This window comes from Falco rusticolus, chromosome 7 (assembly GCF_015220075.1).
Source record: "Falco rusticolus isolate bFalRus1 chromosome 7, bFalRus1.pri, whole genome shotgun sequence".
NCBI lineage: Eukaryota > Metazoa > Chordata > Aves > Falconiformes > Falconidae > Falco > Falco rusticolus.
In genome coordinates, this window is record NC_051193.1 from 56157019 (window position 1) to 56169716 (window position 12698).

At 38.9% G+C, this 12698-nt stretch overlaps 1 protein-coding gene across 2 annotated transcripts in view; it reads left to right on the plus strand.

The window, feature by feature from the left end:
• LOC119151855 (translation initiation factor IF-2-like) overlaps positions 1-12698 on the plus strand; it is a 48175-nt gene that overhangs the window by 11187 nt on the left and 24290 nt on the right. The window lies entirely within an intron of this gene.

Sequence of the window (12698 nt, forward strand, 5' to 3'; positions counted from 1 at the left end):
ATTTCAAAGGCCGGCCTATTAGGGGCAAAAATAATTAGGAATTTTCAGAAGCTTTGTAAAAAAATAAGTTTCTGAATGTTGTCTCTTTAAATTTTACTTAGTTTTGTTTTTAATTTAAGCCTGGAGGCACAGTAGAGAGATACACAGAGCCTAATAAGGAGTTTGGAAAATAATGCACTGTAATCCAGAGCCGAGCTATTTCTCCATAAAATATGGATAAGGAATCAATTCATAAGCGCAAATATCTACTAGAACTGAGTTTTAACATAACATTTCACATGAGCATTCTTCTATGCATTATTAAGGAGATAACAAAAGTGTTCCAAGTCAAGCTTTATACAGTCACATCTGGAAATGCTCTTTTCTGTCTAATTTTCATTTTTTCCCTCGAAAAAATGTTTGAAGAAAAACTAGTCTGTCCTCTTGTATATTAACTGTTACCATCAGCTTTTAATCAGCAACATGTATAGTCAGATTTACAGAATCCATTCCATGTTGCCCCTTTTAGAGAACAGTAAAATGAAGATAGTATCTTTATTCATTTATAGAATCTGATGTTAAAACCAAAACCACACACAAATAGCCTATACATTGCTTTATGCATATAGACAGGCATGTAGATACATAGACACAACACACATACATGGAAACAAGTCATGACCATGTGATGGAAAACCCAGTAAAAACTATCCGTGCGTTTCACCAGATCCTAAATCAGACATCATCAGATAAGAAGCAGTCTAGGGAGAGCTAGTTTAAAATCAGACACAGCTAATTCCTGAATGTATTGGAACCTTAACACACTTTGCTGTATGATGGTTCATCGCTGTTGGTTTAACAGAAAACTCTTCAGGCTTTTCAGTCAAATAAAGCATTACCACTAAGCAATGAAGGGTTAATAAACTCCCCACAGGTTGCAAAGAGTTGATACAGGTTTGGGTTGTGGGTTTTTTTGCTAATGTATAATTTAATGGAATTATATTCTGAGGACAAAGATAAAAAAAAGTCTCTAAGATCTACTACCACTGTGGTTTTTTTTAAATAAATATTATATTTTTCCTTTGAATGGAAAGGCAAGCAAAGTATTTTCCAAACAGAAACAGCAAAGATTATTTAGAAGAAAAACCATAAGCTATTTTTTAAATACTCTGGAGTTTTCTGAACAACTCTGATGTACTCACATTCTTATCGCAACTATTTTCTTTTTACTATTGTAAGTGGATATTCAAGCTAAATTGATGCTTTATGTATATCCTGTCTCAATTTGTATTACACTATTCTCTGTAAGGAGATAATTTGAAAAAAAAATACAAAAAAGAAGAAGCGATACCACTGACAACAATTTACTTAAATTCACAAACCTTGAAATTGATGCATCTCCTATCAATCATAGTCAGAAGCCACAGTAAAACACATCCAACATTTGTATATCAAAACTGGGACTAAAAAAACACCCTGTTTTGTTCAATTTAAATGTCCTTCAACATGTTGTCATTTTACATGCTGATATTACTGGGGATTTTTACTGTGGGTTAGCTTTCTTTTGTCAAACATATGCAAGACAGTAACCTTGCAAAATTAAAGTGCATGCCATTCTACTGCACAGATGTTTGTTCTCACTCAGTTACAGACAATGAAATACTTATTAAATAATAATAGGGAGATATTGACTTCTCTATTCTGTCGATATGAAGATCTGTTGATCTGTGAGGTTAATATTGATGAGGCAGAGTGAGGTAAACGTTTCATCACAAGGGCAAATAAATTCCCATACTGGCATAAAAAATAACCCCCCCAACTTTGTACGTACACAGAAATTAATCCTTTCTGTATTTACTGGGTATATGAGTGCCAGTTCAACCTATCAGCATGCTCAAGCTAATGCTGAAGTAAATCCTTGACACTACTTTCAGGAAACATATTCCAAAAATGTCTATCATAGGTATTTAAAACTAAGCTCAAATGATGCCAAGCACTTAGGGTCTTTAGTCATGCCGCATGTTCTGTTGCAAATGGCACATTTCCTTTAAGTATTACTGGAAGGCTCTACACTTCACATACAACCTCAATATTCTTCATGTTAAGGGGATTTCTGTTTGAGCTGGAGAAATGCTTCCCCCCCCCCCCCCTTCTTTAATAGGATGAGCTGTCAAAATATTATTTTTATTTGTTGTCTCATCAAAACGTCACTGAAAGTTCCCTCTCTTTACCCTCTGCCACAGAACACAATAGTGTACACACTTTGAACAATGCAAAGAGCCATTTAACTTGATGGGTCTGGCAGAAGAAGCTACTTTCTTGTTCATTATTATCTTTAGATTTTCCTTCAGTTTGTTTAAGGGAAGCTCGGAGCTGCTCTTTTTAGAAGAATATTCCATCAGTCAGGTAGGTCTTGTACTTTGACAGCATTATTTCAGCATGTTATTTTTAATGTATGGTACTTACACATGTAAGCAATCTGTATAACTTGCTTCTGGGCTTTTGAATAGAAATTAGAAAGATGTGACCAAACATGTAAGACAGTAAGAGGCCGTACAGTTTCAGATACAAGCTCCAGAAGGTTCACTTGTCAATTTTGCTCTTTTGATTATTAATTATGGCCTCGATTCTGCTATTAGAATTGCAGGGGCAGAACACACACGCAAAGCAGCTCTCCCCATAGTATGACTGTTGACAAGGGGGGAGCTCAGTTCCGCAGAGCTTACAGTAAGGCAGTGACCCCAAAATCAAAACTACTTCAGCTGCCCCTGCCAGAGATTGCAGCCTGGCTTCCAGGGCAGAAGAACCCTTCCCACAGCCTCCTCCCTCTTGCCTGTCTGTAGCAGAACTGTTGTGCCTCAGCAGGGAAAGTTGGGTGAGCACTTGGTGCTTTATCTGCATCACTGTGACATCTTGTTGGTAGGACAGTGCACAAACCCCCACATTATTGCTATTTGTGCTGCTTCTGTTTTAAAGGCATGAGGCTGTCTGTCTGCTGCTCCTTCCAGGGGTCATGTAGGCGTCCAATACCTTTTATTTTGTTGTTCGTTCAATGAGATGGCTTTTGTCTGAGAAAGGTAACAAAAATTTGACCTCATGCTTCTTGACCTTCTCATGTCCTTCTTCCTGGTGTGTGCTCAGCAGAACACTGTAGCTGGTTTTTTTTTGTGCCTCAGGCCACAGTGCTGTTTGAAGACTCCTGTCTCTGCAAGTTCTTGCCTTCACCCAAATCTCTGTTAAAGGCAGTGGGATTCTGTGTGCTTGTGTTCTGCCATGCTGGCTGCTTTTTACTGTTTTAAAGATATTTTTATCCTTCTGTATCTTGAGAAACAATCATCTGAAGTATTTCCCAGTTTCTGCATAATGGTAGCCAGATGGCAGAATCTGTGGGAGCAATGTTTTGGTTCATGGATACCTTGTTTTCTACCACTTGGTTGGATGTTCTTAAAAAAAAAAAAAATCCTTCTAATGCACGTCAGGTAATCCTGGTAAGAAAATCACAAGAAAAAGACACTTTCTAACTCATGCTGAGATTTTCTTAAAGTTTGCTAACATTTTCAAAGAAACATTTAGGCAATTTAGAGGCACAGATTTTGGTAACCTCAAGACTCTGGGGCAGGGCTCCATATGTACAGATGTAACAACTAGACTAGGGTCTTGTGCTCCAAAACATCTTTGTATGTATGTATCTGAATGTATTTATATGAAACAACATTAGTTTCTCAGATATTGGGTATGCAAAAGAATCTAGCAAATAAGTTGAATACTTTTAGTGATAAGTATAATTGAGAAATATTATCATATGACACTATTACAGTGCATTGCTTTGCAAGTGTAAGTGTATTCTCTGTGAAGTGCACCTTAATACACAGAGTACATTTTTCTCTGCAGTTTCCAGGCTGGAGATTTTGTATCTGTGTTTCTTACATGGCAATAAAGATGCTGATGGAACAATTGTTCTGCTAGTGAGTTAAGCTGAATAAGAGAAAAAATCTGTAATGACTAGGGGGCTCCTTAGAGATAAGGGTTCCTTAGGCAAATAGATTGCAAGAGAAAGAATAGGCAGCAAACTGTGTAAACTGAGCGCAGATAATTCCCGTGCTGTGAAACCCCTTCTGCCTTAAGAACACTAGGAATGAAAAGGTTACAAGAAAGAAGGTAATAAAAATATCAAAAGAAACCAAATAGAAATAGGTTTCTTTGCAAGTAGAGAAGCCACTTTCTAATATGGTGGCCTTATATACAAGTACATTTGTCTTCCAGACCCTCTGCTGTTGATTAGAATTCTGATGCCACTGGAGGGGTTACAATTTTGTTGAGTTTCTGGATCTCAATTGCGCTGTCAAGGGGTCATTCTTTCTGGTAATAAGGTAGCTAGTGGCCCCTGGGAGAGAAGGAAAACAATTGACTCTTGAAAGTAGAAACACATACTGAAGTCTAGAGTAGATTTCTGGCAGTGGACCAGGTCTTTTCTCATAGCATTTGTCATTGTAGCAATGAAAAAATTGTGGGAGTTCTACAGGCGGCCAAAAAAGGGAAACAGAGCACAACAACAACAACAGCAAAAGAGCTAGATGTAATTTATTTTGGGATTATATTTAAGAGCAGGTTGTTTTTTTGTTTGTCACAATGTTGGTTCACTTGTTAAAGATGTGGATCCCATTAGATAGAAATATGTTGCTTATTTTAAAGCAAATGATTATCAAATGACTACACTTCAAAACATTTTTTTTCTTTAATTTGAAGTGAAGTCATTTGAGTTTGAAACATATGCCTTTGCTAAATGCAGAATATTTTGTTGCCAAAACCAGACAATTTCATTTTGAGTCCACTGCTTGCAAGCATTGTTGATCCTGGATGTCACTGACAATATGAGTCTTGGCATTAAGTCTTTACAGAGGTCAGTAGTAAAGTTTCACTTATTACCACTAGGCTTTTTTTATTATTGTTAATTCTACCAGGTCAAAATGGTCTCACCATATAATCATACTCAACCAGAACAAATGGAATAGTGCATTTGACTTTGCAAATATTATCCCACTTTGTAGAACTGGATAAATCTCGCTTCTTAAAAATAATTTATCCCAAGATCTGCATGTAAAGGTTTTCCACATCTTTCTGAATACTGGCTTTGTTATTTCGCAGACTATGTTACCAAGCTGTTTTTCTTTGTTGTAGTATAAGCATGCATACATGTGTATGTATACCACCACACAAACACATCACTGGCACTATATGTAATTTGACATATGATTTATATTATACTTGCCAGATTTCAAAGTGGATTTCAAATTTATTACAAGCCCCAGTATTGCAGCTGATACACATGGATTCAACCCATCATTTAATTGAAGTACCCAAGATGGAACTGTAGCAGCTTGAGGCTTCCTCTATTGTCAATGGAGAAAGGCAACACGCCCAGAGATGCACTCCTCTGAAGGTGCTTACCTTTCTTCACTGGCTATAGAGCAAGTCTAGAGCAAATCTAGTCCTCGTTTAGAATAAATAACTGAAGCAGACTTCAAGGAATCTTTGCCAAAACGTGCAGACAAAGTGCTGTATCTTCTGCTGTAACCTATAGATTCTGGGATGAAAAAGATCTTTCAATTTAGGATCTAAAATGCCTCGTATAGATAATTGTGTGTGAAGTCTTACACAGAAGAAAAGTGAATGAAGCATGGGATTCATCTTTTTTAGTTTTAGTTGTCTGGAAGCTGGACATCTGGCCTGTACTGGTCAACTTCTTTTACTCCATAGTCCACTCATTTAACTCATTTGTCTTAGAATTAGATTAAATATGCTGAGGAGGAGGACTCTGAGACAAATGTATGGTAGGTAAGATATGATAGGTGGGAGCACATTCATTACAGAATGAATTTAGATGCCTAAATTAGGAGAGGTGACTTTTGGCTTAGGATTTCAGGTGCTTAAGATACCTTTTAGACAGCTAAAGTGAAGTGAAATGAAATTAAATTTTTGCTAAGGGATTTGTGTGACAGCATGCAGAGAAGGCATTTGCAGATTTAGGGTAAAAAAATAGTCCTACTGTTGCCTGGTAAAATCCTGACAACCCCTTGCCTTGTTGCATTAGGTAAAATGGGAAGAACAAAGAACATCTTGAAGAAGCTCTAATCTCACACCACAGAGAGAACCATGCAAGAGGGAAGGGTGTTACTTCTTAAGTAGTATTAGAGAGGCTAGTTATAAAAATGACTTTTCCTTATGCCCTATCTGAGTGCAGGGAAATTAGTAATAGGTATTTTCACTTCAACTTCTTCCCTGCCTGCGCCCCCCCCCCCCCCCCCCCAGGAAATAGCAGTAGTTTTGTGTATACATTTCCATATCCAAAAGTGTGTCAGGTTTACCTTTTTTATCTCTTCCCCAGCACAGCTCATGGAAACTCATTTTCATACAACTATATTGTCTCCTGTTTTATTCCCTCATAGAAGTAAATTTAAAAAAGCTCCAGTGTGATTAAAATAACTAATCTTCATTCATTCTAAAGACTTTTCCTCTGCTATTTTTTTAGTTAAGGCTAATTGCGATGTCTGATGTTACACTTCTCCTAAGGGTGAACTTCTGTCTTGACCAGATTCTTTTAACTGGACTTTGTACAGATTTATAATTAAATTTATAATTTAGGGTCCTAGAATGCACCGTTTGCTTAAATAATAGGCATGTTACTTTCAGATCTTTTAATTTAGAGCATCTGTTTTTGAAGGAGCTGAAAGCATATTTACCCATTAAGTAAAAATTCTCCACAGGTAGTATTAAAAACAGTATCTTGCTGTCCAGAATAATGCAATAACAGAAAACAAAAATCAAATGCTAAGGTTAGCCATAAGATAAACTAACTGGTGATGTGCTCTATTGTAAGCTGAAGCTCTGTCAGGTTGTCAAGAGGAATTAGTTCTTAAGCAAGGTATTTATAGAAACATAAGGCTGAAAGGCACCACCAGGGTCACAGAATCATTGTAATAGAAGCAAATTTGTTAAATAACATTCCCACATGATTCTATGAAAATCTTCCCCCTAGCTTCTCTGGAACTCCCTGCTGGTCCATTTTTACTGTAAAGCTGGCATTCAGCTTTTTCTGACTGTAGGATCAAGATTTACTGACCAGACACTGAAGCAATTTAATACCTCTAGGTGCATCGGTTCTCCCTGACCTACATCCTACTTCTAGTTCGTGACTGACTGAGCAAAGAAAGGTGAATACTTACTCTTCCTTTCTGAAAATCAAGAATCATATCAGAAATAATTAAAATCCTTCCCAGATACTGCAGCTAATCAAGAAATGCCTTGTGGTAGGATAAATACAACATAACTACAGCACAGATACACATTCAATGGACATAGTTTAAAAGCTGAGAGCAAGGTCTGGTCTGCTGTCCTTATCTCCTATAATGGTGCTTTCAAGACTTTCGAGCAGCTGGTGTCCAGATAATTTAGAGATTTGCAGACAGAATTGCATACAGAAGTGAAGAGGAATCTATTGCAAAGGCCTGAGCAACTGAGGTCTGTGGTGATTCATTCTATTCACAAGGCAGGCAGCTGTTTTCAGCAGAATCTGCAGCTTTTGGGTGGACTTACTGGGACAGTATCCTTCCTTCTGCAAAGCTGTTAAAGTGAGTGGAATTACGTACGGGATGAACTTGGCTCTTTAGGTGTGGGAGAAACCATTTCCAGTACTGACATATGGATATTAGCACTTCTTTATGCAGGGCTTACAGACAGGCTTTAGGAATGTTTACAAGGTGGGAAGGACAATGAAAAAACATGTAAAATCATTTCACCCTGATTCATCTTTGGAAGGAACTCTGCATGTGGATCACTCTCTTCCCAGTTGGCTGTGTCTGCCAGAGCCCTTTCTTCCAGTCCTGAACCTCATAGCCCTCCTACACCAAGGAATTTGGGCTCTGTCCAACGGAGGGCTGGGATGAACTTATACATTTCCTCCACACTCCCACATGCTTCTCATCTTGGGGACTAAGGATAACGCTGCTGAAAAGTGCATGTGAACCAAGTAAGAAGTTCTGAAGAGCTGGTGTGAAATAGGGCTCCAGCAAATCTTCCTCCCATTATCCATACATACTGCGGGCATTGCCCTGACTCGAGGAGCCAAAGCCCTCATTTCTTTCCTGGCAATCAAAGGATGGCAACTGTACCCCACCTGCAGAAGAACTTTCAGGAATCTAAGCCATTTGCTTTCAGCAGCCACTGTGCCTCTATCCAGGAAGATAATACTTGTCTCCCAACTATATTTAAATTAAAATAATGAATTGGACCAAGCACTGTATTTTTATACCCAGTGGGCCAGCTGCCTTTCAAGGCTGCCAGACTTGAAGAGTGAGAGCAGTTACCCAGCTAGCTGAACCAATACCTTTCTTTCAAGGATGCAGCAGTGCAAACAATCCACCCGGCGGACACTGGCCAATAGAGCAGCCGACCATGAGGTAGCACTGCTTCCTAGGTACACCTCCTTTAACAGTCATCTGCTTCTTTGTCCTGGGTTCTCTGAGTTCCAGAAGGCTCTTGTAGTGGTGAGGAGGTGGTACCTAAGCTTGTTTTACACTGTCCGTCTTTATAAATGTGGGGGGTTTAGCCATTTCGGTAGTGTGCTCTCATATATACAAGAAGAGGGTGTGGGAAGCTACCAACTGTTATTGATACAAAGGGACAGTGTCAGTCCTCAATCAAAAGTGAGTTTAGCTTTGATATAAAGGTGCAAACTGTTCCACTTTACTTTGCAGCAGAATTTAGCCAGACATTCTCAGGATTTTGTCATGATTAGTCACAGTGCATGAGGCACAGAAAACATCTGGATATATGAGAACAATTGCAAACCAGTATTCTCTTCTAGCATTCGTATGTTTCTGCTGCTACTTGAGTTAATGATTTTCTGCTAATGCATCTTTAGCTACTGATGCCAATACCTGTTCAGGAAAGACAGGTAACTGCTTGGTTTGAATCCTGGAAATGAAATATCAAGATTGAAATCAGCATGAAAGTGCTTCATTTAATTGTACGTATGCCTAAATATGTTACAGAAAATGGGTAACAAGAGGTGGTATTTCTGAAACAGCACTGAGGAGCTTGTGATCTGAGTGATCACCTGCGAGTTAGGGCTCAGAGGTTTTATGTTTTGCTTTGCTACTGACAACGGAATGAATTTGGCTACATCATTAGCCACTTTTTACACAAATCGTCCCTTAAATGACACTAATCATTATAGTCTTCACACGGTTCCTTGCTGAAACTTAATTCATTAATGTTCATGAGATACAATGAAACAGACAAAATGTATTAGGTATGTGAAACCTGTACACCGGCTGCTGTACTATAGCAATTCTGCAGGGAACTTTTAAGAGAGAAGTAAACTGCATTTCACACGCTATGTTGATTCTGAAAACACTCCAAAAGCCAACTCAGGTAAGAGCAGACCCTAGGTTTATTTACATTTATATACAGGCACCTACATATAGATAAGTGTGCTGGAAGTAACAGCCCCATGTATGGTTATACTAACCACCCCCATTAAGAGAGAAAGATGAGAAAGGACAGAATTGTGTTTGACAGTGCAAAAATGCTCACTCATGACTTTTATTTCCCTTCAAAACAGTTCATCAATGTAAAAATTTCACCCTTGCAATTCAGCCAAGGTCACCGAGACCCTCTGTGATGTGCTGAGCAAGACCAACTCGTAGAAGCCAACAGTGCTTGAGGCAGCTTTACTTTATGCATAAAACATGTAAAAAAATAATGTAAGTTACAGCTTCAGGAAGTGATAGTGGATGGTAGGAATAACTCCATTGCCTTTAAGCTGGCAGGACATGGAGCTTATTCAGATAACTCCTGTTCTATTCTCTTTGTCCCTGCTTTCCTACATTCCCTACACGCTTTCCCACTTCTGTCCTCATGTAGGCCTCTTCCTGGAAACAGAAAGTTGTTGAAGACACTAAAAATTCTGAAGAAGAATTTAATTAATCTAATTTTAATTAAGAATAAGAAAACCTTTGAGATGCATACGGTGTAAGTAGCAGCAAAAACGTAATATTCACTTTACACTAAAAGCAACAGAAGTTGGAACCCAGAAGAGAAACACATCTTGCAGATGGCAGCAATGGCACCCTAGAATTTCCCCTGAATATATTTATACTTTTCATATCCCCCTGTTCTATCTTGATAGTCTCAAGTTCTACATCTCCTTTCTCAGAGATAGTTTATATCCACTTTCAAGCAGCATGTAGGGACTACGGATTTTTTTTCAGTCTGATAGGAAGAACCTGTATGGCATCTCTTCTTTTCTACTGTTGCTTTTTTTACCTCCAGATGTTCAACTGCCTATGAGAGTACTCAAGGAAACATAGTTATGCTGTATTCCAATATTGAATCAGTTTAATTGAAAAAATAACATGTTGTGTACAGTAAGGGAATTTTAAATTAACTCCCTAGCATATTCATGGTTAAATACAATGGATTTGTTTTCTAATAGGATATAACACAGTGCTCCTAAATGATTCTTACTAAAAACAAGCAGTGAACTCCCTGAGTATTGCAGGGAGCCAAGCACACATCACAGGGTGGACCATGTAGGAGGGAGGACAGTGGGCTGCACTGTCACCCACTGCAGCCCCATCCCAGTCATTCTGCACTTTCAGCAACGGTGAAGTTCATACACTCATGGAAACATGCATTAGCAAGAACAACCCGATCTTATGCACTAACTTGTCATGCCTGATTGATGTTTAGGACTAGCTGGAATTACATGGCAGTAAAACCTCTTCTGTGCTAAGCCCATCAATGCGCATGTAGACACAGTGGAAGCTTATCGCAAAGCTCCTGGAGCTACTGCCACTGCATTTGTTGTTCTGCTTATACAGCACAGAATCAGGCCGATAAATACCTGGACAGGACAGATGTAAATTTGATGGATGAAGTACTGTTTTCTCTTAATAATCTAGATTGAAATGTTAAATTTTCCTCTGCATTTATCACATGCTTTTCTAGCATGTGTTGGCAATAGGCTCCCTCCTCTTTCTGAATGGCTGTAAACAGCTGTCAGGTTCACAGCATCCGGGGGGTACAAGGCTTTGTGCATCGTTATTATTGAAACCAAGTCTGCTACTTACTGTTTTTTAACCTTAAAGATTTAATCAAGGAGAAGGGTCTATTTCTCCTAGTTCAGGAGGTTCCTAAGCTACTGTACTGGAAGAAGTTTTATGAGGTGCTTCTCCTGTTCCTATGCTTTTCCCCCCAAACACGCTTGATTAGCCACTCAGAGAAATGTTGGTGTAGATAGCTCTTTGCTCTGTCTGAGCAGGGCTTTTTCTTATGGACTTCCCTTACTCTTAGTTACTGTAGGAGGCTTTGGGCCCGATTCTTTAAAACACTAACCAAGGGACAACCTCCCCCTAGTAATAACAGTGCAGTTAACGAGGCAATTAACATGACTCTGCAGCTCTCAGCAGACGGTGATACTCATGCAGGCCTTAGTTCTTATGGAGAAGATCTGTTACAAGGAAATTTCATTTCTCCCTGCAGCAGCAATAAATAGTTTGGAAGTGCAGCAGGCAATTGGCTTTAAAAGTCAAGAGGAAAGCCCACCCAGGCTTCCTGCTGCCGGGCAGCTTTCAGTGGATGTGAAGCACATCACTCTAATGTAAGCACAGCCTGCAGGTTGCTAGGTGGCAAACGCCCATCAGCTGTGTTCTGGGGTTTGGTTGCAGCAGGCATGTGCTTTGGTGTAAGACCCCTGATTGCTTTTGCTTCTACAAAGACATCTCAGGTGGTGTTCTTGGTTGGGACTTGAGCAAACTGTTTGGATAAGCTGCTCTTGTAGTAAGCTAGAGAAGTTACCTGGGCTGGTCTGGAGAAAATCTCTTAACTACTGTGTTACTCGTGGAAATAGAAATTCACGGACTGCATGCGGCTGCAGTTGGAGTATTCACCAGATCATGATAAGGCAAGGAAATATCTGCGTGGGGTAAATCAAAAAGGCTTCTCCATTTCTTACTTGGTTTAAAATGTATGTTTATATGCTGAAAATGAACTTGTTTTGCTGTTGCTAATGTGCTCCTTCTGTCTTTGAATTAAGAAGTCCCATTGAAAGGGCTTGACTCAGAGCATATTGCTGTATCTTGTTGATGCCTTCAGCTCTGTTTTTTCTGAAGTTTGTAGAAACAATAAACCAGGAATCAGGCTATGGCTTGTGATTTGCAATTCTAACAAAGCTTGGTGGGCACTGTTCACAACTTTTTTTCTGTGGCTGTGGTTATTTGGTGACTGCTTCCAGCTTATGATTTTTAATGGACATTTTCAAGTATCCCAGTGGCACTTTTCTTTCTAAAGAACCACTTGCACTCAGAATGATCAACAAATCCTTTTGTTTAAATAGAAATCTAGTACAATTTGTCACAAGACATAAAATCATATATCCTATTTGTATTAACAAGGCACTGCCTCTGTTTCTGGTGTGCATTAAGTATAGTGCTTTAGAGATCAATGAGCTTTATATTTATGAAATTAGTAAATGTATATATTGTGTATGCTTTGTGCTTGGAGGTTACACGGAAGATATCTGCTCACCCATTTTGAAGATAGGAGGGAAATAAAATGATTGGAAATGACGGAAGACTTCCAGTAACTTGGCTTTGGAATGGACTTGATATTCTGGTTGGAGATGAAATATGTTCTCACTTCCAGGCCTGTGAGACTCT